Source organism: Mustela nivalis (genome assembly GCF_964662115.1).
Source record: "Mustela nivalis genome assembly, contig: HAP1_SCAFFOLD_330, whole genome shotgun sequence".
Lineage (NCBI taxonomy): Eukaryota > Metazoa > Chordata > Mammalia > Carnivora > Mustelidae > Mustela > Mustela nivalis.
In genome coordinates, this window is record NW_028136316.1 from 364,235 (window position 1) to 385,119 (window position 20,885).

General features: G+C 46.0%; 1 protein-coding gene and 1 long non-coding RNA gene across 2 annotated transcripts in view; one reads left to right on the forward strand and one right to left on the reverse strand.

Annotated features, from left to right (window-relative positions):
- LOC309857078 (uncharacterized protein) overlaps window positions 1-20,885 on the forward strand; it is a 182,247-nt gene that overhangs the window by 113,898 nt on the left and 47,464 nt on the right. The gene's annotated exons all lie outside the window — the stretch shown is intronic.
- LOC309857080 overlaps window positions 17,825-20,885 on the reverse strand; it is a 155,748-nt gene continuing 152,687 nt past the window's right edge. The window contains exon 2 of the long non-coding RNA XR_014307468.1: window positions 17,825-18,155. This is a non-coding gene — a long non-coding RNA (uncharacterized lncRNA). The remainder of the gene's footprint in view (window positions 18,156-20,885) is intronic.

A 20,885-nucleotide genomic window follows, 5' to 3' on the forward strand; every position in this document is an offset into this window, starting at 1 on the left:
TCGTGATCCCAGGGTCCTGGGATCGAGCCCCGCATGGAGCTCTCTGCTCTGCAGGGAGCCTGCTAACTCTTCTCTCTCTGCCTGCCTATCTGCCTACTTGTGATCTCTGTCTGTCAAATAAATAAATAAAATCATTTAAAAAAAATAGTGCCCATTCAATAAACACTAAGCATGAAAAAGTGCAAATGTACACCTGTTTAACAGAACCAAACGTTACCTTGGGGCATCACACAGTATTAACTATTTCAGTAATACACTTTCCAAAAACAAAATAAAAAAAAAAAGAACGAACGATAAAGAAAAAGCGAAGCACTGAGTCTTTCTTTTAATTAAACAGCAAAGACCATGACGACCCCTCGGGCTGTAGTACAGGATTCTGTAGGGAATACACCTTCCACACCAGGTGTTTTGACAGAAAACTCTTATCTTAAAGATCTGTAAATAGGAGGATTACTGCATCTAGTCATCTGGTCAGTCTGTGATGAGTTTAAATTCTTAGACTGGGAAAGAGAAGGGCAAATATATTTAAGTCCATAAATGAAGGATTATTAGTGAAGGATTTCAAAATATAAAGCTTAATTATAACTTAACTAAGGAAATTTCCACTGTACATACTTTTTTTAAAAGATTTTATTTATTTGAGAGAGAGAGCATAAGCAGGCGGGGTGGCAGGCAAAGAGAGAGAGAGAAGAAGGCTCCCTGCCTAAAAAGTAGCCAGATGAGGGACTTAATCCTAGCACCCTGGGATCATGACCTGAGCAAAAGGCATCCGCTTAACCAAATGACCCACCCGGCATCTCCAACTACACATACTCTTGCCAACAAGTTTTAACAGAGAAAACCTTCCTATTCAGAGATTTGGAAATGTATAAATAGCGACTGACATATCCTGGGGGTGGAGGAGTGAGACATTACCAATAAATTATTTTCAATAAACTTTTGACAAGTAATTTGGCATCAAGATATTTCATTATTGCATTAGAAACTGCCAAAACTGACATAAATCACAGCATAACTGGCAGAACCAAGAAATCATCCAGTTCCATTAATTTCAGTGAAATTCAATTAACTGCAACCCAGCATTTAAAATCCCAACCTGCATATGTGTCTACACATATATAATATCCTTCAATGTAATAGTTTTAAAGCTTTTATCCACAAAGTAATGGCAATAAACAGACACTGTGTATACTGAAACTTTTATGACACCCAAAGTACTGAGAAAAACAAACAAACAAACAAACAAACAAAAAAATCTATGAAACATCATTACACCGAATTTCACTTAGTCTGGACAACCACATTCCACAATCCTCACAAATGTTCAATAAAGAAAAAAAAAACACTCTAATTGAAGAATTTCATGCTGCTAAGATTCACCAAAATCAGAAATGAGTTCTTCATAAAGAATGCTGAGGCGTTCTTTGTACATTTACGGGCTTGGTAGACAAGAAGAGAGGCCCTGGGGTTATCAGGATTGGTCTAATTTGTACTTACAAGTTGGGGAGGGAATAAGTTAGGGATGGTGTCAGTCTCTAAGGAATTTTGGAAGCAAGTTTCTAGGACCTCGAGGGGCTAGCTATTATTTTGGGGAAAATGTAATTCATTACCAGTAATTAAACCTTTATGTGAGACCCTTTCGATGTCTACCAGTGGGCCATATGCTTGGAAATGTTTGTCAACACTATCTTGGAGGTTTAGATATAAAGTTTCCAAAGGAATTGTTAAAGTAGATTTACAGGATCCTGGTTGGGGGTAGAGGTCAGGCAGGCTAGGATTGCCTTAAGCCCTTAGCAAAGCCTTAAGGTGGGGGTAGTTGAGTCCCTAGAGGAGGGTCACTCTGCCTGTTCTAAGGGCTTGTCAGTAGGTAAGAAAATTTAATAATTTTTCTTCTACCTCTGTTTCCCACATCATTCCCCCCTAAACTATGTTGACCCTTAAATCTTTATGGTAGTTGAAGATGGAAGGTCTCATCTTCTGTAACTTCTTCCTGCTGAATAGGGGTGTAGAGTGGTCCCTACCTACTCGGGTCAACATTGATCAGTTGAGGAATGTGTAAGGAAGTTACAAAAGAGGGAGGCAGCTGAATCCAGCGCTGACAGTGAGGAAGTATCTCTGTGTGTGGTAAGTATCATCTGTCGTCATGAAGCCATTGCAGCAATGGAGCTCGGCACCAAGCAGAGAAACACTGAACAAGGCAACACATTAAGATTATCAAGGCCATAAGGATGAGAACGCCAAAAAGGAGATATTTAATTGTTGGCCACAGTCCTCCTTTAAACCAGGAACTTAACCAATCACTGAGAGAGAGAGAGAGAGAGAGAGAGAGAGAGAGAAGGATCCTGAAGAGTCTCAATCTGGGTAATATTATCTTTTACTAGTCCTGTGACATTTCTGTGATATTCTGGGATGTACACACAACATTCTGCTTTGATAATTGCACATGTGTCACCCTATGCTGTTGTCAGGACATCTAAGGCCATCTTATTTTGTAGGACTGCCTTGCGCATTCGTGAGACTTCAATATTAAGTAAGGAGATGCTATTTAGTGAATCACTGAGTGCCTTTGCAGTATATTTATTAAGGGCTTCTACATGCCAAATGACATCCTCTTGTCCCACAGATGGAGCAAAAATGGATGTGAAGTGATCATAGCACTTAAAAACAGATCGTGTCCATCTCTGCTTTAAACTGGGAGATTAGCTGGAGTAGTGATGATTTTAGTATCGCGCCCATGAATCCAGGCAAATCCTAAGGTGCAGCAACCTATCCACCCTGGAGGAAGCCAGGGCCACAGGTTAGTTCCACATATCCAGTGGGTTCCGTCTGGAGCTGTCCATCTAATGCCAGAACACCTTACCCAATCAGTAGCAAACCAGACAGTAGCCTGGAGTACTATTATTTCAGAACATATTTCTAATGATAGCCGTGCTAGATGTCGTGTGCATTTTGCCCATGTATCATATGTATGATTTCTTTGTTCCTGGCATAAAACTGCCTTTTCACTGAGCTGTCTAATGGTGGGTAGGACCCACAAATATGTATCCCAAATTTGATATATGCCATCCTTGGTATAGCAACGAGGAGGGTTTTGAATCTTAGGCTTAGGCCCGACTTGTTGGGTATTAATTTGTAGGCTTGTAAGGTCAGTTAAGACTTTAATAGTTTGAGAGTATGAAAAAGGTTGGTCATGGAGTCCTGGTGAACTCTAAGTTTCACTGAGGATGGGCCAGGAAGAAACATCTGGATTAGTGATAGAGTTATACTGGTACGTACTGTCTCCATATATTATATCTGAAATATAATCCTGCAGAGAATGCCAATCAGTGCCCTGTAAGGGCAAAACACACCAGGGTAACCTGGATGTACTTGACATAGGCAAAATTCCACATATCCAACAAACTGATTATGTAGTTCAGTATACTGCTGTGCCCACTGTAGAAAGGAACAGTCAGTTAAGATAGGTGAAAGGAAGATAAAGAGAATTACAACCTTCATTTTGATTTGAAGAGAAGTTTGAGGTCTTCTATGGGCTCAGAGGAGTAAGAAGGCACATTCATTTGCTCACTCAGTTTCTGTGAAGGACGTAAGGGTTTTACTCTAGATATACGCACCCATGAAGAGTATCTTTCTAGCTTTCCTGCAGTGGGGGTACATAGTATGACCCGATATGGACCTTTCCAGTTTGGATGTAGGCTTTCTCTTGTATGTGACTTCCAGTTTTTTTTTTAAATAAACCATGTCTCTGAGATTTACATGGGGTGGGTTTTCAGCTATAATTAAATCAGGTTTGGGGAGTACATGATTAGTATCTTCATTGAGTATCTTATAAGTTAAACCAGCCTCTAGTGAGTATTTAATAAGGCATTATAATCTTCTTCTAATAACAGATCTATGGAAAGAGATATTTTATATACACACATATATATAATAACTCATTCCTATATAATAATAATTATAATAATTATTATATAATATTATTATGTAATAAGTCTAAAGGGCTGAGTCCTACAGGTTGTTTTGGAGCAGATCTCATCGTGAGAAGTCCTATTGGTAGGAGAGTAATTCAATTTTCCTGGGTTTATAGACTAAGCTTAGTAATATGACATTTTAAAGTATGATTAGTTTTTTCTACCTTTCCAGAAGATTTTGGATGCCAGGCTGAATGCACGAAATATTTAACTTTTTAAGGATTTGGCAATTGCAAAGTGCTAGTGGGCACTATGGCACACCTAGATTTTCTTACTCTTTTCATGAAAACTAATGTCATTAGTAAACCAACTATCATTTGTATTTTAAACAGGGGCATCTTAAATCTGGCCAAATACAGTAAGCAAGATCAGTAACATCTGAACAGTTATGCTCTATAGAGAAGTACAATGGTCAAGGTGATAGTTAAGTTATACAATTGTTTGGGAATCAATTTTATTTTCCAGTGGTTGAACCAAGTGCCATGGGCTCGTGTTATTATCCCCACAGAATAAAAATGCAAGAAGATCCTCTGAATGAGCTATTGTGCAACTTTTCTGAAGTGCACCTCAAATTCTCTAGTTTAGGTAAACAAACATTTAGAGACAATTCAATCTAGAATGTAACCTTCATAAAGGTGTGTTATTAAAACGTAAATTTCTCTCTAAAATAACCCTCATTTCCAGAGATAGGCAAATCAGGACTAGTTTATTTGAAAAACAAGTCCAGTTTTAACAAATGTGGCCTAATTATTTACATAAGCTCAGCAAGAACAGTGAGCGATCATGTAGATCTTTTAGAATCTGCTTTCCTGGAACTTCTTGTAAGGAATTTCTAGGTTGAACTTTTTATAGCCTCTCCAGGCCAGAAGCCAAGCCATGTACTTGCCATCAGACATGCCTGCAATACCTGTGGATTTGGGTGAATTCCTCTTCTTGAGGTCCCCCAGGGTATCCCAAGGTTCCAGCACCTGCCAGAAAGTGACATTCTTTACTCACCTGGTGAGGCTGCTGGGAACACTGTAAGCCAGGTATTGGGCCAACAGTTTCAAGGGGCTTTATGGCTCCAGTTTTCAAAAAGGCAACCTTAGTTCCTTAAAGCTGTCTGGTCATATCTGAGTTGTTCTTTTTGTCTTTCCCAGGGCATTCGAGTGAAAGCCTTTGCAAAATATCCCATGTTTCCCATGGTGTTCTGTTACAAGGAGAACAGATTCTTATTGAACTTATTCAAATGATTGATTGCCATGGAGGAAAATACTTACTGAGACCTTTTGAGTTTTAGAGGGTTCAGATAGAGAGAAAAGTTGAAGGCTTTATTTAAAAATAAATATTTTTACATTGCTCTAAGTCACAGACCTCTTAAGAATAAAGTTTCCTTAGTCTGGAAGAGCAAACATTAGAGAAGCAGCAATGGTTAAAAGGACAGCTCCAACAGAGGAGCAGAAGCCATGTTTTCCCGCCAGGAAGGAGGGGTTAAGCAGTCCATGTCAGGCCAAAGAAGAAAGGGAATTTCCCTGAAACATAGGGAGTTTTGGCAGCTGCCTGGGAATATTCCTCAAAGTCTCCTTCTCGAGTTAGACTAACCCTAGTCGCCTCCAGTTATAGCCATTAACACAGAAATGAGTAAAGGAGAAGCCTCCCCCCATCTATGAGGAGAAACAGAGAGAGGGAAAGTCAGAGTCCCCTTTCCTAGGGGTGGCCTAGCAACCTGGGTTTAATAGAAGGCTTATTGACTGTAATTATCACCCAATATGTCAGGAGGGAGTTGCCTAGCTCACTCGTTCAGGCAAACACATTCTACAAAACGCCTTTAGGTCGGGCTCCTGGTGTAGAGCAATGATGGCCTAGGCATGAACAATGAAGCCACCCTAGGTTCATTCACCCCTTTTCCTACACAGGAGAACTAACTGATTGATCCCACTGAGGCCATGCAGTGTTACAGGAGCTCAGTCCTCTCCTAAGTTTTGCAATCCAAATTATTTCCAGTGGGTTCAAAAGCATCCCACGGTAGAGTCCTTGGGACTGAAGAAGCCTACTGAGGCCATGCTCCCGGAAAAGGAAAGAGGGTCCATTACCAAATCCCCCCTGATGCCTGGGTGGCATCCCACACATGATATGTCAGAGCTGCCCATTTGTCAAAAGCCACCCTCAAGAAGGTGTCCCTCAAGACCTCGCTATTGCTCACCATTCTACCTTCTCAGGAAGGCATTCCTGCCATAAAAGGCCCTAGATGGGTGCCAGCATCCTTCTTCCCCATTGCATCCTAGGCTACAGATGGGTGCCCGGTGAATGGACTAGGATATTGTGCCATCCTATACTCTATAAGTTGTGTGGCTTCCCTGCCATTTTTAAACCATGGGAAACAAAAAATGTTTGGCAAAGGGAAATTACCCAATTTCATAGCTTTAAGTAGTTTGGAGAAGACACTGAAGTGAAACAGTAAAGACTGAAACCCATCATGGTCTATGTGACATTCCAACACATGGGGTCCTTACTGCCCACTTCCCTAGGAAACGATCCCTGGTTGCATTTTAATTCAATCGGGGGCTGCTTTTGGCCATCTCCCAGTGGCAGTCCCATGTCAGGAAGTGGCGAGGCCAGGCATGTGGAGGAGATCACATTAGATCAATCAGGAAGAAACCTCACATGGGAGTCTTAAGACAGGCAGCTGTCCTTCCTGGTGACTGAGGTGGCTGCACTGTGCCCAAGAAAGACAACTTTATGTAAGAAGAGGAATAAAGAGAAGACATCAAGTTTCTGGGTCTTATCACCATTCCGGCCAGTGTACTAACTTCCAGTCAAAAATCTGATGTTTTCTTCTCTGTGGAGTAGCCACGGGCTAGAGGATTAAAGCCTGAGCAACTGACATGCAAGTGTTCCAATAAGACCATACTCCTTGAAAAGCCCTGAAGTGAGAGTAAAGGAAGAATTGAGAACAGACTCACCAACTTTGCACCAAAGCTCAGAGTCCAAATGTAAAGACTCACAGCCCCAGTTGGATGCCAAATGATGAAATTCTAGAACATAAGTGAGGTTTGGTGGGGTGTGGTCTGGAGCTCAGTACCAAGAAAGGATTCTTGAGGCCTCTCTGGTGCAAAATGTTGATTTATTAATGTATGGGGACAGGACCTGTAGGCAGGAAGAGAGGCTGCCCTGGGGTTCTCAGGAGTGGTCTATTATATATTTGTAAGGTGGGGAAGGGTTTAGGCATGGTGTCAGTCTCTAAGGAATTTTGGAAGCAAGGTTTCTAGGACCTTGAGGGGCCAGCTATTTTGGGGGGGGGGAAGGTTATTCACTACTAGTAGTAATACCTTTTTGTGAGTAGGCCATATGCTGGGGAATGATCATCAGCACTATCTGGCAGGTTCAGAGATAACGTTTCCAAAGGAATTGTTAAAGTGCTCACAGGGTCCTGGTGAGGGAGAGGGGGTCCATCAGGTTAGGACTGCCCTTTGCCCTTAGCAAGCCCTTAAGGTGGGGGTAGTTTAGTCCCTAGAGGAGAGTCACTGCCTGTTTTAAGGGTTTGCCAGGAGGTAAGGAAATTTAATAATGTTTCTTCTGCCTCTGTTTCCCACATCACTATGATTTTTATCACGGTATGATAAAGGAATGTAAAACATCTCACCGTGATTTTATACTGATTACATATTGAACTGATAATATTCTGGATATAACTGATTGAAACAAACTAAATTTCTTAAAAATGATTTCACCAAAGGACACCTGGGTGGCTCAGGTAATTAAGCTTGAGCTCAGGTCCTGATCTCAGAGTCCTGGGATCAAATTCCACATCCTGCTCTTTGCTTACCAGGGAGCCTGCTTCTCATTTCTGCCTGGTCTGCCTCCTCTGCCTGCCCCTCCCCCTGGATTGTGCATGTGCCCACAGGGGCTCTCTGCCTTGAGAGCACATCTGCTCTAGCTCTTGCTCTCACTCTTGCTCTCTGACAAAAAATAATCATTTCGCCTGCTTTTTACTTTCTCACTGTGGTTAATGAAGCTTGAAATTTCATGTGGCCTGCAATATATAGACTTACATTGGACAACACTGGGGAGTCAGAACATCAAACAGGACATTTGTAATACCAAGAGCAAAAAAGAGCTTTACATTTACATACACAACACGTTTTAGAGGACAAATGTACTCTCCCATCTCAGCTAAGAGCTATTTAAATGCAAACTTGGTGTAACCAATATAAACAAAACTTTACAATCTCAATGTAACTGTTATTTAAATTTCAACATTACAGAATTAGATTTTTGGAACTTATTATGAATACTGTTTTTCAAACGACAAAAGTGATACCAGCTCATCTAAACTATCGACATTATAGAGAAGCATACACACACTCACAAAAGAATCCAAAAGAATCCACCATGCTACTGCTCAGAATATTTTAATCACTCATTACTTCCAGGTAAATGTATTAAGTGATATGAAATATTAAAGCGGGATCATATGTTTTCTCACTTTGAAACTTGTTTTATTCTAATAATGTGAACACTTCCTTTTATTATATATTCTTTCTAAAACTTCACATTTTACTTTGAAATAACTACAGAGCCACAGGGTGTTGCAAACACAGTATCAAGTCCCATATAATTTGCACCCCATTTCCCAGACAGGGTTGCATCCTCTGGATTACAGTACATCAAAACCAGGAAACTGACATTGGAACACATGCGTACCATTTTAGGTCACCTTATCACAAGTGTAGATTCAGGTAACAACCACCACAATCAAGATCAGATTTCATCAACACAAAAAACGTTCCCTCTCAGTAACCCTTTCCAATCACAACCACCCATCCCAACCCCAACCTCACCAGCCCTAACCCTTTGGTGACTGCTAATCTAACTTTGTGATAACAAAAACGTGAATGGCTTGCCTACAGTGTGTGACCTGTACAGACTGGCTTTTTTTCACTCAGCATCATGCCCTTGAAATCCACACTAGTTGTTGCATGCATCCAGAGTTTGTTCCTTCTTAATTGCTGAGAAGTATTCCATCTGGTATGGATGTGCCACTCCTCTACTGAAGGACATTTGGGTTATTTCCAGTTTTACCATATGAAAAGTAAAGCTGACATTTTTAAGACCTGAAAAATATTTGTAACTATTACACAGTTTTGTATCAATTCCCTGACGTCTATGTAGACTGTTTTGTTTGTTTTTAACTTGCAGCAAGAATTACTATCAAACTCTACTTTTTGGGCCACAGACCCTTGTGGTCTTAGCAAAAGACCTGCCCCTCATGAAGCATACTACCAACATTTAATGAGTATATTGGCCAGGAAGCTATTTTTTTGTTGTAATAACGATGTAACAAATAAATTTACACAGAAAATGTATATGCAGAGAACACTAATTCCTAGTGCAAATGCTGGGACACAAGCTACAAATATTTTTAAAGGAATTGCTACCAACTGGCCTTCAGAAAATGTAAAGCAAAGCAGCTTATCTTAGCCACCAAGGCTGTTACAATGTCCACTTCTTACTAGATGCACTAACAATTTTGTAGTCTTTAAAATTTGACTTCCCCAAAAGATTGTTTTGTATTGAAGTAATAGAAGTTATATATTTCTCATGTTTCTGGACTTAATTTGTCATTCTTTAACTACCTATTCATATTCTTTGGCCAACATTCTATTGAAAGGTTAGTTTACTGACTATGAAACTTGGCTCAAACATATGTTAAAAAGAAACATCCTTTAAAACTACATGTATCTGAAATCCAACACATATTAATGGCCCAAGACAATATCTGACTTTTCAATGTGGACGATAAAAATTTAGTGGATATGGTTCCCCAATCGATAAGTGCTCTTCTACTACACACAATCTCTTTATTAAGAAACCGCATCTAATTCCAGCTCAAAGTGAAAAAAGTGAATTCAGGGATGCCTTGGTAGCTCAGGCACTTAAGCAACTGACTTCAGCTCCCGTCATGATCCCAGGGTCCTGGGATCGAGTCCCTCATGGGGCTTCCCGCTTAGCAGGGAGCCTGATTCTGCCTCTGCCTGCCTCTCTCCTTGCTTGTGCTTCCTCATTCTCCCCCACCTCCCCTGACAAATCAAATCATTTAAATTAATTAATTAATTAATTAAAAAGTAAATGGATATCACTTCTCTTAAATTCCCTGTGAAATACCAAGACGTCAATTTTCTGTAACAATAAAACTATCTCCAGTTTCATTAAGAAACATGGCTGGACTTTCTTTCGCATTTAAGGTCATCTAACCAATAGTTCCCAATAGTGCTCTCTAGACCAGCACTAGCAGCACTAACATCACCTGGTAACTTCTAAGAAATAAATGCAAATTCACAGGCCCTACCCCAGACCTACTTCATAAAAAAAAACCCAGAAGGTGGTGGGTAGAGCTGGAAATCAAGCAATGTGTTTCAACAAGCATTCCAGGGGATTCCGATATATAGGAACGTTGGAGCACCACAATGTTGAACAAATTTAGTAGAAAAACATTAAATCTGGATTGTCTTCCATACTTTTTCTTTTCATGAAAGACTTCAGCAAAGTTAATCATGCCACAGATCCTAAGAATCCAGAGACATATTTTCATTCTCCCCCAAAGCAAAAAAAAACAAAACAAAAAGAAAACTGGAAACTGGATGTTAGCTTTATTTCCTACAAAAAGGAATCCCTAAAACTATGAAGTGATCACAAAAAAATTTCCTTAGAGAAGAAAAACCCAAAATGAACCACAGAGAACCAACAGGTCAGAACTGATGTCTTTCAAACCAGAGACTCAATTAGTTTTGTATCATACACTGCCTGATACCCCCATTTCTACATGGAACTACAACCTATAGCACGTTCAAAATTCAATGAACTAGCATATTAAACAGCACCAGGAAAACTATAATTATGCAAATATTTGTGGTCCAGGGAATAAACAAAAAAATTGGTCAAATAAAAGTAATTCTGCATGGGCAGAATAAAAGTGACCTTTATGTTGTTTTGTCCCCTAATTCCATCCAAACATGTATTACCACCTTCACAACCAAAAGAAAGGAGAATCAGGAATATATGGAATGACACAGGAACATACCCTACAAATACATCAGTTATTTTTTAAATTTTACCAATGCACTGATAATCTCTCTCCTTCATGGGATAAAAATTCAAAAGAGGCTTTGGTAGTACCAGATAAACCAAGTTCCAACCTTCATGCTTATTAAAGTTTGAAATTCGAAGTGAACACATGGGTATTAACCTAGTTACAAGCAGGTGTTACTACGGTAGCTACCTCCTATCCACCTGGGTAAATGCCCCATTTCCCTCTAAGTAAGACGTTCTGAGCAGGGAGCCCAACGTGGGGCTCAATCCCAGGACCTCAGGATCCTGTCGTGAGCCAAAGGCAGATGCTTAACCAACTGAGCCACCCAGGCACCCCAAGGCCACAGAACGGTTTGGTTTTGACTGAAAGTCATTTTAAGCTGAATTTTTATTTCTTGAAACCTCGAATATTCTGGCAGACTTATGATATTTGACAACTTTTACTTCTAGAAAAGAATGAACAGTGTATAAACCTTCTACCGTACATAGGAAATCTCATCTCTTCTCAGAAAGCAGTCATCAGGTTTATGTTTGGTTTTCTTTTGTTTTCTCCCTGACTAACCACCAAGTACTCGACAGATTTGAAGATCCAATACAGGCTGATAATACTGGCATCCTACACCCCCTTTAATTTCCTGTCCCCCGCAAAAGTAACTTCATCTTAAAATGTATTGCAAATGCTCTTAATATGAAGTTTTAGAGTAAGATTATTTTTAACATATCCCTTCTACCAGTTTCTTTTCTCAACCAAAGGATCACTTAAATAGTTTTTCTAAACTGAGAAAGGGAGGGAAAAGAGAGAATTATCTAATCCTGTTAAAAAATTAAAATTTCCCGTGTTTACCTTATGATTTCCACTATTCCTGATTTCTGGCTAACACTGCAGTTTTCTTGCAGTGTCTTTACTGACAATTCTTCTTTGACACGACTCAAATCAGTTAAGGGTCAGACGCTCAGGATCTCAGGTTCATCAGATGGAGCCCCATGTGGGGCTCAGAGTCTGCATGAAGACTGCTTAAAACTTTCTCTCTCCCTCTGTCCCCACCCCCCTCAAAATCATTAGGCTTCTTTGTTCTGTTTTGTTTTGTTTTCAAAAGGTCCTACCCTCAAAAATGGTAAAATGTAATAGGTGATCCAATAAAACTTCTGTTCAAGTGTTAAACGAATTGTACACGATTTGGAGGGTGAGGTAAGCCAATAAAAATACAACTCGAGTGTTACAAAGATGAGCTACACCTGACTGGATTGATGAAAAGGCTTCCCGAGATATCTAGGAGTCCAAATGGTAGTGAGGCAGAACACAGAAGCAAGGTAAAGCATTTCAGAGAAAATCCAGAGGAAGAGAAGGTGTAAAGGTATGGAAATGAGGTCCCATGGTCCAAGCCCAAGACAAAAGCAGTTAGCAGGAAACACAGACCCCTATATGTGGAGGGCAGATGGGGATTGGTGGCAGTCAGCTTGCAGAAATCCTAAAGGAACACAAAGGAACTGAATCAGGAGCCCCTCGTGATGCTTGGCATTTGGACTTTATTTCAAAGGCAATGAGAGGGGCACCTGGGTGGCTCAGTGGGTTAAAGCCTCTGCCTTCTGTGCAGGGCCTGATCCCAGGGTCCTGGAATCTAGCCCCAACATCCGGCTCTCTGCTCAGTGGGGAGTCTGCTTCCTCCTCTATCTCTCTCTGCCTGCCTCTCTGTCTACATGTGATCTCTGTCAAATAAATGAACAAAATCTTAAAAAAAAAAAAAGGAAAGAAAGAAAGAAAGAAAAGGCATGAAAACTGCCAGTGGACCAAGCAGAGAGAGTTGGATTTGCCTGCCTCGGGCCTGGACGCATAAGGCTGGTGATGGTTATTATACAGTAAATGGGAGTTACCAGCCTGTGGGAAGAAGTGGAAAAGTGTGGATGACCTCTGAAGTGAAGGAAGAGCTGAAAAAGGATGGAGAAGGGAACAAAAAACTAACGTGTATTGGCCTGCCCAACAAATGACCTCCAAGAATCATAAATCCCAGATTCAGTAAGGCCTTTCCCCATGTACCCACACAGACCAACTATGTCTCCCATGGACTCACTTATTCCAAGGGTGCGCCTCCCACCACTGAAGACCTTTTTTGTCTCACCTTTTCGGTTCCCTGAAAGCAGGCATTTTCTCTCCACTTCACCAATGACTTGAAAGAGCAGTGACTGATAGAACTCTACAACTGAGGAGGCAAAAGCTTTCTCCGTTTATGGGCTGTAGAAAAGTTCCACACACCAGGCTTGATCCTTACACTACAGTTGAAAGAAGACACCTTTGTTCAAATGAACACCTTTTGTTCATTAAAAATTACCTGTTCTAATGCAGGTAATTAAAAGGCACCAAGGTGGGACGCCTGGGTGGCTCAGTTGGTTAAGCAGCTGCCTTCGGCTCAGGTCATGGTCCCAGGGTCCTGGGATCGAGTCCCACATCGGGCTCCTTACTCCGCAGGGAGCCTGCTTCTCCCTCTGACTCTGCCTTCCACTCTGTCTGCCTGTGCTCACTTTCACTCGCGCTCTCTCTCTGACAAATAAATAAAATCTTAAAAAAAAAAAAAAAACAAACTTTAAAAGGCACCAAGGAGCTATCCTATTTCTAGAATGTCTAAGGGTCTACACGCAGAGTGGAGCTCTAAAATAGTCTGAGGATGAAACAGCAGCACTGGTCAACTCACAACCACGCACACAAACACGGATGACTCTCCGTAAGGCAGGCCCAGGAGTGCATCCAACTGGATGACTCCATGTACACCAAATTCAGCAACATGCACAACAGCTCCCCAGCAACGGCAGTCAAGAACCATGGCAGAAGTGACCCTCAAGAGGGTTATCACAGACTCTGGGGTCCTGGGTGTAAAGTCACATGGTGTGTTCCCCTTGTGGAGGTTCCTCAAGCTTTTGGCTTATGATCTGTGCACTTCTCTGTATATATGCTGCGGTTCAAAAAGTTTACTTAAAGGGGTGCCTGGGTGGCTCCATGGGCTAAGCATCCAGCTCCTGACTCTGGCTCAGGTCATGATCTCAGGGTCCTGGGATGGAGCCCTCAGTCTGGCTCCTGGCTCAGTGCAGAGTGTACTGGACATTCTCTCTCTGTCCCTCTGCCCTCCCCTGCCCCCAAGAGACTCTCTCAAGGAAACAAGCATATTTAAGATAATAAATAGGCCTTAAAAACAAACAAACATAAAAACCCTTTCCTTAAAAAGAAGAAGAGAACTTCCCCATGGGGAGGAAGACAACACAACCAAAAAGGCCCAGGTGACAGAGCCAAAGAGAAACTGAGAGCCAAAGAATACAGCATGTTTCAGTTCAGACTGCAGAGGAGACATCCAGGGATCCACTATTACCTGAAGTTCTAACGAACTGAGTTAGTGTTGACAACTTCCTCACCCAGCTGCCATTTACCAAAAGAGTTTTGTTTTTGTTTTTGGTTTTGGTTTTTTTGGTCATAAAGAGAGAGAGAAAAAGCACACAAGCAGGCAGAGAGGCAGGCAGAGGTGGAGAGAGAGGCACTCCATCCCAGGACCCCAGGATCATGACCTGAGCCGAAAGCAGTGGCTTAACCCACTGAGCCACCCAGGCATCCCTACCAAAATTGTTTTTATTCATCTTGGAATTTCTTCAGCATTGACTGAAGCACAGGATGAACCTCCCATCCCAGCAACTAACAGCATACACTGACAAGTTAGCTGGCCTGGCCTCAGAAAATGGCAGGCAACTAAGGAAAAGCAGACTAGCCTCTACACAAAGGTCTCAACTTTACATTATCCCCAACCCAATGAGCTAAACGGCAAAGCCTACAGTAATAACCTACAAAAGTAACTACCCCTTGCCCTAAGAGAAAGGAGATTGTGTGCTGCCCAAAAAGATAAATGTGTACCTTAATGCTGTCGAGAAAGACACCCATCACCCCACTGCAGAGATCATCAGAAAACAAACAAACACAAACTGACAGTTCTGCTTTCCAAAAAATTACACTTTCTTAATCCAACCCCAACGTTTATCTTCAAACACAAGAAAGGAACAGACATTTGCCGCTCAAAACAGGAAAAGCACAACAACCAGCATAACTGTACCACCACCACCAAATCGCTCAGGAGAAGAAAACGTAATTCAGGACAGGCAAATTAAAACCACTCTACACATGGTCAAAAGAAAACGACTAAACTCCTCCAATCCACAGAAAAATCCCTGCTTCCTCTCTTTTTGAGCCCATCCATACCAATAACCCAATGGATACAAGTGTCAAACCAATCCAGCCCGTTAGAAATGAGACAAAAACTTGGACAATGTCCTCCCTCAAGTCATGCTGTGAATAGGACCCATTTGCACCGAACAAGAAATACACACAACCAAAACCACACATCAACCACCTGCAAATGCAAAAAAGCCATCCTCAACAAGTTGGAAAAAGGACCTCAAGGAGAGCCCTCCACCTTCTCCCACACCTTAAGCAACAAAAGTCCTTCCACCAAAACTAACCCAGATCTTCATGTACCTGGTGGAGGTGCCTTCCTTCACATCGCAGATGCTGCCTATCAAGGCTTCAGCACAGCTTCTGAAGGTGCAGATGCTCTAAGCCCAAAAGCCTTTCTCTGCAGCAGGTTCCCTGGTCTTTCTGGCCTTCTGAGGAGTGAGGAGTGGGGGAAAGGGGAGGGAAGAGACAGGGATCCAGTTAAAAAAGAGGAGAAACAGCAAAACTCAGGCACTGGTGAGCCCTCGCAATTTCCCAGGCATCCAGTGCTGCAAACTTGGCTCTGAGACCACCCACCTACCCTTTTCAGGGACCAAAGCAGGGACCAGGGAGTGCACAGGGCGCCCCCAAGGGCACCCCGCAACCTCAGGGCCCAGACCATGCTACCTCGAACAGGCTTCGGAGATGGCCACGGCCCAAGAGAGGCCGTGGTGGGCGCGGGGAGCGGGCTGACTTGTGGACCGCAGCGTGGGGCTGGGGCGGGGGCAGCAGAGGAGACTCTGGCTGGATCTGGACGGGGCACGCAGAGGCAGCAAGAGGCCAGTGGCGGGGAGTGGGCTGGCTCCTTCACTCACCCCTCACAGGCTGGCGTCATCCCTCCGTCCTCACCTGGGTAAATCTCCCTTTGCCTGGGAGGAATGGCCATGGCGGTGGCGGTGGCGGAGGGCCGCTTAGGAGCCGGCGCCAGGGCTGCTGCACCAGACCCGCCAGCCCCTCGCGGGAGCGACCGCGCCCGCTGACACCACAGCCTCCCCCAGACCCGAGGATCTCCATTTTAGCAGTGCGCGCCTCCCTGGGCCCTGAGTAGCCATGGAGACTGGTCGTCCCTGCCCCCTCTCGCCCCCAGCCCTCCCTCCCCTTCCACCCTCTCAGCTCAGAGCAGGTACCTGGTAGGGCTCTCCTTATCTCGCAAGGACAAGGGTGGACTGTACCGCTGCCCGCCCCCCACCCCCAAAGCCCAAAGTGGCGCTACTGCAAGGAGAAATGCCAACCAGGAATTCCTCCCAAACCTGCCCCCTCCCTTCTCGGCGCCAATCCTCAAGCCTACCTCTGCCCTTCCTCAGTTGCTGGCCCTCCCTGGAGCTGCCGCTGCCGCCGCTTGCGTAGCCCCCGCCGCCGCTTCGCCGCCGCAGCCATCTGCGTTGCTGCCATCTGCGCCGCACCCGCCGCTTGAGTCGCCAACACCGCTTGTGCAGCCAACGCAGTCTGCACCGAGGCCGCTGTCTGCTACCGCCGCCGACGCCGCCGCTGCTGGAGCTGTAAACGCCCAAGCGGTTGCCGCTTGTGCAGCCCAGCTGTCTGCGCCAATGCCGCTTGCACCGCCCACACCGTCGTCTGTGCCGCCGCCGCTGCCGCCGCCAACACCGCCTGCGCCGCCGCCACCGCCCTTTGTGCCGCCGCCGCGGAAGCCACCTCCATCTGCACCGCCGCCGCATGCGCTGCCAACCCCGCTGTCCGCACCACCATAGCTACAGCCGCCAACACCGCTTATGCTGCCGCCGCCGTCACCTCTTGAGCCCTCGACGCCTAAGCCGTTGCCACTTGTGTAGCGGACGCTGTCTGCGCCCACGCCTATTGCACCTCCGCCGCTTCCGCCGCCGACACCGCCTGCGCCGCCGCCGATGCCACTTGTGCCGCGGGAGCCACCGCCCTCTGCACCGCCCCGCTTGCACCGTCGAACCCGCTGTCTGCACCGACGCTGCTACCGCCGCCGCCACCGACTCTGCCGCCGCCGCCGAAGCCGCCGCCTTGTGCACCGCCGCCGCTCTCTGCCCCGAGGCCGCCTGAACCGCCGACGCAGTCGTCTGCGCCGCCACTGCTTCCGCCGCCGCCGCAGCCAATGCCGCCGCCACCAAGCCACCACCCTTGGCACCGCCACCGCTAGCGCCGCCAACGCCGCTGTCTGCACCGCCGCTGTTACCGATTCCGCCGCCGACTCTGCCGCCGCCGCGGCTACCGTTTGCGCTGCGCCGCCGCCGCCACTTGGATCCCGACGCCGCTTGTATAGCCCAGGCCGCTTGCGCCGCCGACGCCAACGCCGTCCCCGCCTGTTTGGCGACGCCGCCGCCTCTTCTCCGGCCAACGCACTCTGCACCGCCTCAGACGCCGCTTAGGCCGCGGATGCCCCGGCAGCGCCATCGCCGCTATGGGGGCTGACGCCGCTGGCGGCGCAGATGGTGGCGGCGGCGGAAGCGGCGGCAGCGGAAGCGGCAGCGTCAGAGGAGCAGGCGGCCTCGGCGGCGGAAGCAGTGGCGCCGCAGACAGTGGCCTCGAGGTCGCCAAGAGGCGTGGGTGTAGATGACTTCAGCTGCACAAGCGGCTTCGGCTCCGAATGAGTCCGGAGCTCAAGCGGTGGCGGCAGCGGCATAAGCGTTGGCGTCGGCGGGGATAGCAGTGGCGGCGGCACAAGCGGCGTCGGTGGCGACACAGACGATTTCAGCGGCGGAACCAGCAACGGCTCCGTTGATGGCGTCAACGGTGCAAGCGGCCTCGGCGCACAATGGCGACGGTGCAGACGGCAGCGGCTTCAGCGGCGGCGGTAGCAGCGACGGTGCAGACTGCGGCTTCGGCGGCGCAAGCGGCGGTGCAGACGGTGGTGGCTTCGACGGAACAAGGGGCATGGGCGGCGGCGCCTGCAGTGTTGGCGGCGGAAGGGGCGGCGACACAGACGACGGTGTTAGCGGTGCAAGCAGCACTGGCTCAGACAGCTGGGCTGCACCAGCGGCGACCGCTTGGCCATCCAAGGCTCAAGCGGCGGCGGCGGTAGCAGCGGTGGAGCACATAGCGGCGTTGGCGCAGACTGCGTGGGCTGCACTAGCGGTGTTGGCGACTCAAGTGGCGGCTGCGGCGCAGATGGCAGCAACGCAGATGGCGGCGGCGGAGCAGCGGCGGGGGCTGTGCAAACGGCGGCAGCGGGAGCTCCAGGACCAGCAACTGAAGAAGGGCAGAGGTAGGGCTGAGGACTGGCGCCGAGAAGGGAGGGGGGCCGGGTTTGGGAGGACTTCGTGGATGGCATTTTCCTTCCAGTGGCGCCACTTTGGGCTTTGGGAGGGGGTCGTGCGGGGGTACAGCCCACCCTCGTCCTTGTGCGATAAGGAGAGCCCGACCAGGTACCTGCTCTGAGCTGAGAGGGTGGAAGAGGAGGGAGGTCTGGGGTCTAGAGGGAGCTGGCGACGACAAGTTTCCGTGGCTACCCAGGGCGGAGGGAGGCCCTCGCTGCTAAAATGGAGCTCCTGGGGCTGAGGGAGGCTGTGGCAGCAGTGGGCGCTGTCGCTCCCGCTGGAGGCTGGCGTCTCTGAGTGCAGCAGCCCTGGCAGCTCCTCCTCAGTGGCCCTCCGCCGCTGCCACCGCCATGGCCATTCCTCCCAGGCAAAGGGAGATTTACCCAGGTAGGGAGGATGGGAGGGAACCAGCCTGGGAGGGCAGAGGGAAGGAGCTGGCGCATTCCCCGCCACAGGCCTCTGCCTGCCTCTACATGCTCCCTCCAGATCTGACCAATGTCTCCCCTGCTGCACCCCCCCCCAGCCCCATGCTGCAGTCCACAAGTCCGCCGCTCCCTATGCCTGCCTTGGCCTCTCTCAGGCCGCTGCCATCTCCACTGCCTGTGGGAGGCAGCTTGGTCTGGGCCCAGAGGTTGTGAGGTGTGCATGGGGGCGCCCCGTGCACTTCAGGTCCCTGTTTCAGTCCCTGGAATGGGTGGGTGGGTGGTCGGTCTCTGAACCAAGTTTGAAGCACTGGATGCCTGGGAAATTGCGAGGGCTCACCAGTGCCTGTGTTTTGCTGTTTCTCCTCCTTTTTAAGGGATCCCTGTCTCTTCCCTCCCCTTTCCCCCACTCCTCACTCCTCAGAAGGCCAGAAAGACCAAGGAACCTGCTGCAGAGAAAGGCTTTTGGGGTTAGAGCATCTGCACCTTCAGAAGCTGTGCTGAAGCCTTGATAGGCAGCATCTGCGATGTGAGGGAAGGCACCTCCACCAGGTACTTGAAGATCTGGGTTAGCTTTGGTGGAAGGACTTTTGTTGTTTAAGGTGTGGGCAGGAGTGGAGGGCTATTCTTGAGGTCCTCTTTCCAACTTGTTGAGGATGGCTTCTTTGCATTTTCGGGTGGTTGATATGTTTTGGTTGTGTGTATTTCCTCTTGGGTGCAAAGCAGACACATGTCCAATGAAGACATATAAATGGCCATCAGACACATGAAAAATTGTTCATCACTAGCCCTCAGGGAGATTCAAATTAAAACCACATTGAGATATCGCCTTACACCAGTTAGAATGGCCAAAATTAGCAAGAGAGGAAACAACATGTGTTGGAGGAGATGTGGAGAAAGGGGAACCCTCTACCACTGTTGGTGGGAATGCAAGTTGGTGCAGCCTCTTTGGAGAACAGTGTGGAGATTCCTCAAGACATTAAAAATAGAACTTCCCTATGACCCTGCCATTGCACTCCTGTGTATTTACCCTAAAGGTACAGATGGAGTGAAAAGAAAGGCCATCTGTACCCCAATGTTTATAGCAGCAATGACCACGGTCGCCAAACTGTGAAAAGAACCAAGATGCCCTTCAACAGGCAAATGGATAAGGAAAATGTGGTCCATATACACTATGGAGTATTGTGCCTCCATCAGAAAGGACGAATACCCAACTTTTGTAGCAACATGGAAGGGACTGGAAGAGATTATGCTGTGTGAAATAAGTCAAGCAGAGAGAGTCAATTATCATATGGTTTCACTTATTTGTGGAGCATAACAAATAGCATGCAGGACATGGAGAGATAGAGAGGAGAAGGGAGTTGGGGGAAATTGGAAGGGAGTTGAACCATGAGAGCCTATAGACTTTGAAAAACAATCTGAGGGGTTTGAAGGGACGGGGAGGGTGGGAGGTTGGGGGAACGAGGTGGTTGGTTTTAGAGAGTGCATGTACTGCATGAAGCACTGGGTGTGGTGCAAAAATAATGAATATTGTTATGCTGAAAATAAATAAGAAATAGATTTAAAAAAATTATTCTATTGTGTATACATGTATATATATACATATGTGCTTATGTATGCATATACTTGTTTATATATGTAGTTTTCCAGTTTGTGGCATTGTGAATAGAGCTAAGAACATCTGTGTAATAAATTTGCATAGTTTCATATGGAAAAAAAAACAAAAAAAGAAAAGGTTGATTTTCAGATACAGAATTTAAGAGAGTGTAACCTTGGGAAAGTAATTTATAACCCTATCTATTATATAGTAACTAGGTAGGTACATGATAAAATATACACATTTTATCGCAATAAAATGCATTTTATAACGTTTATGTAGAAATATGTAACAGTTGTTGTAAAAATACATAAATATTAAAGTATTAAGTAGAGCCGATGT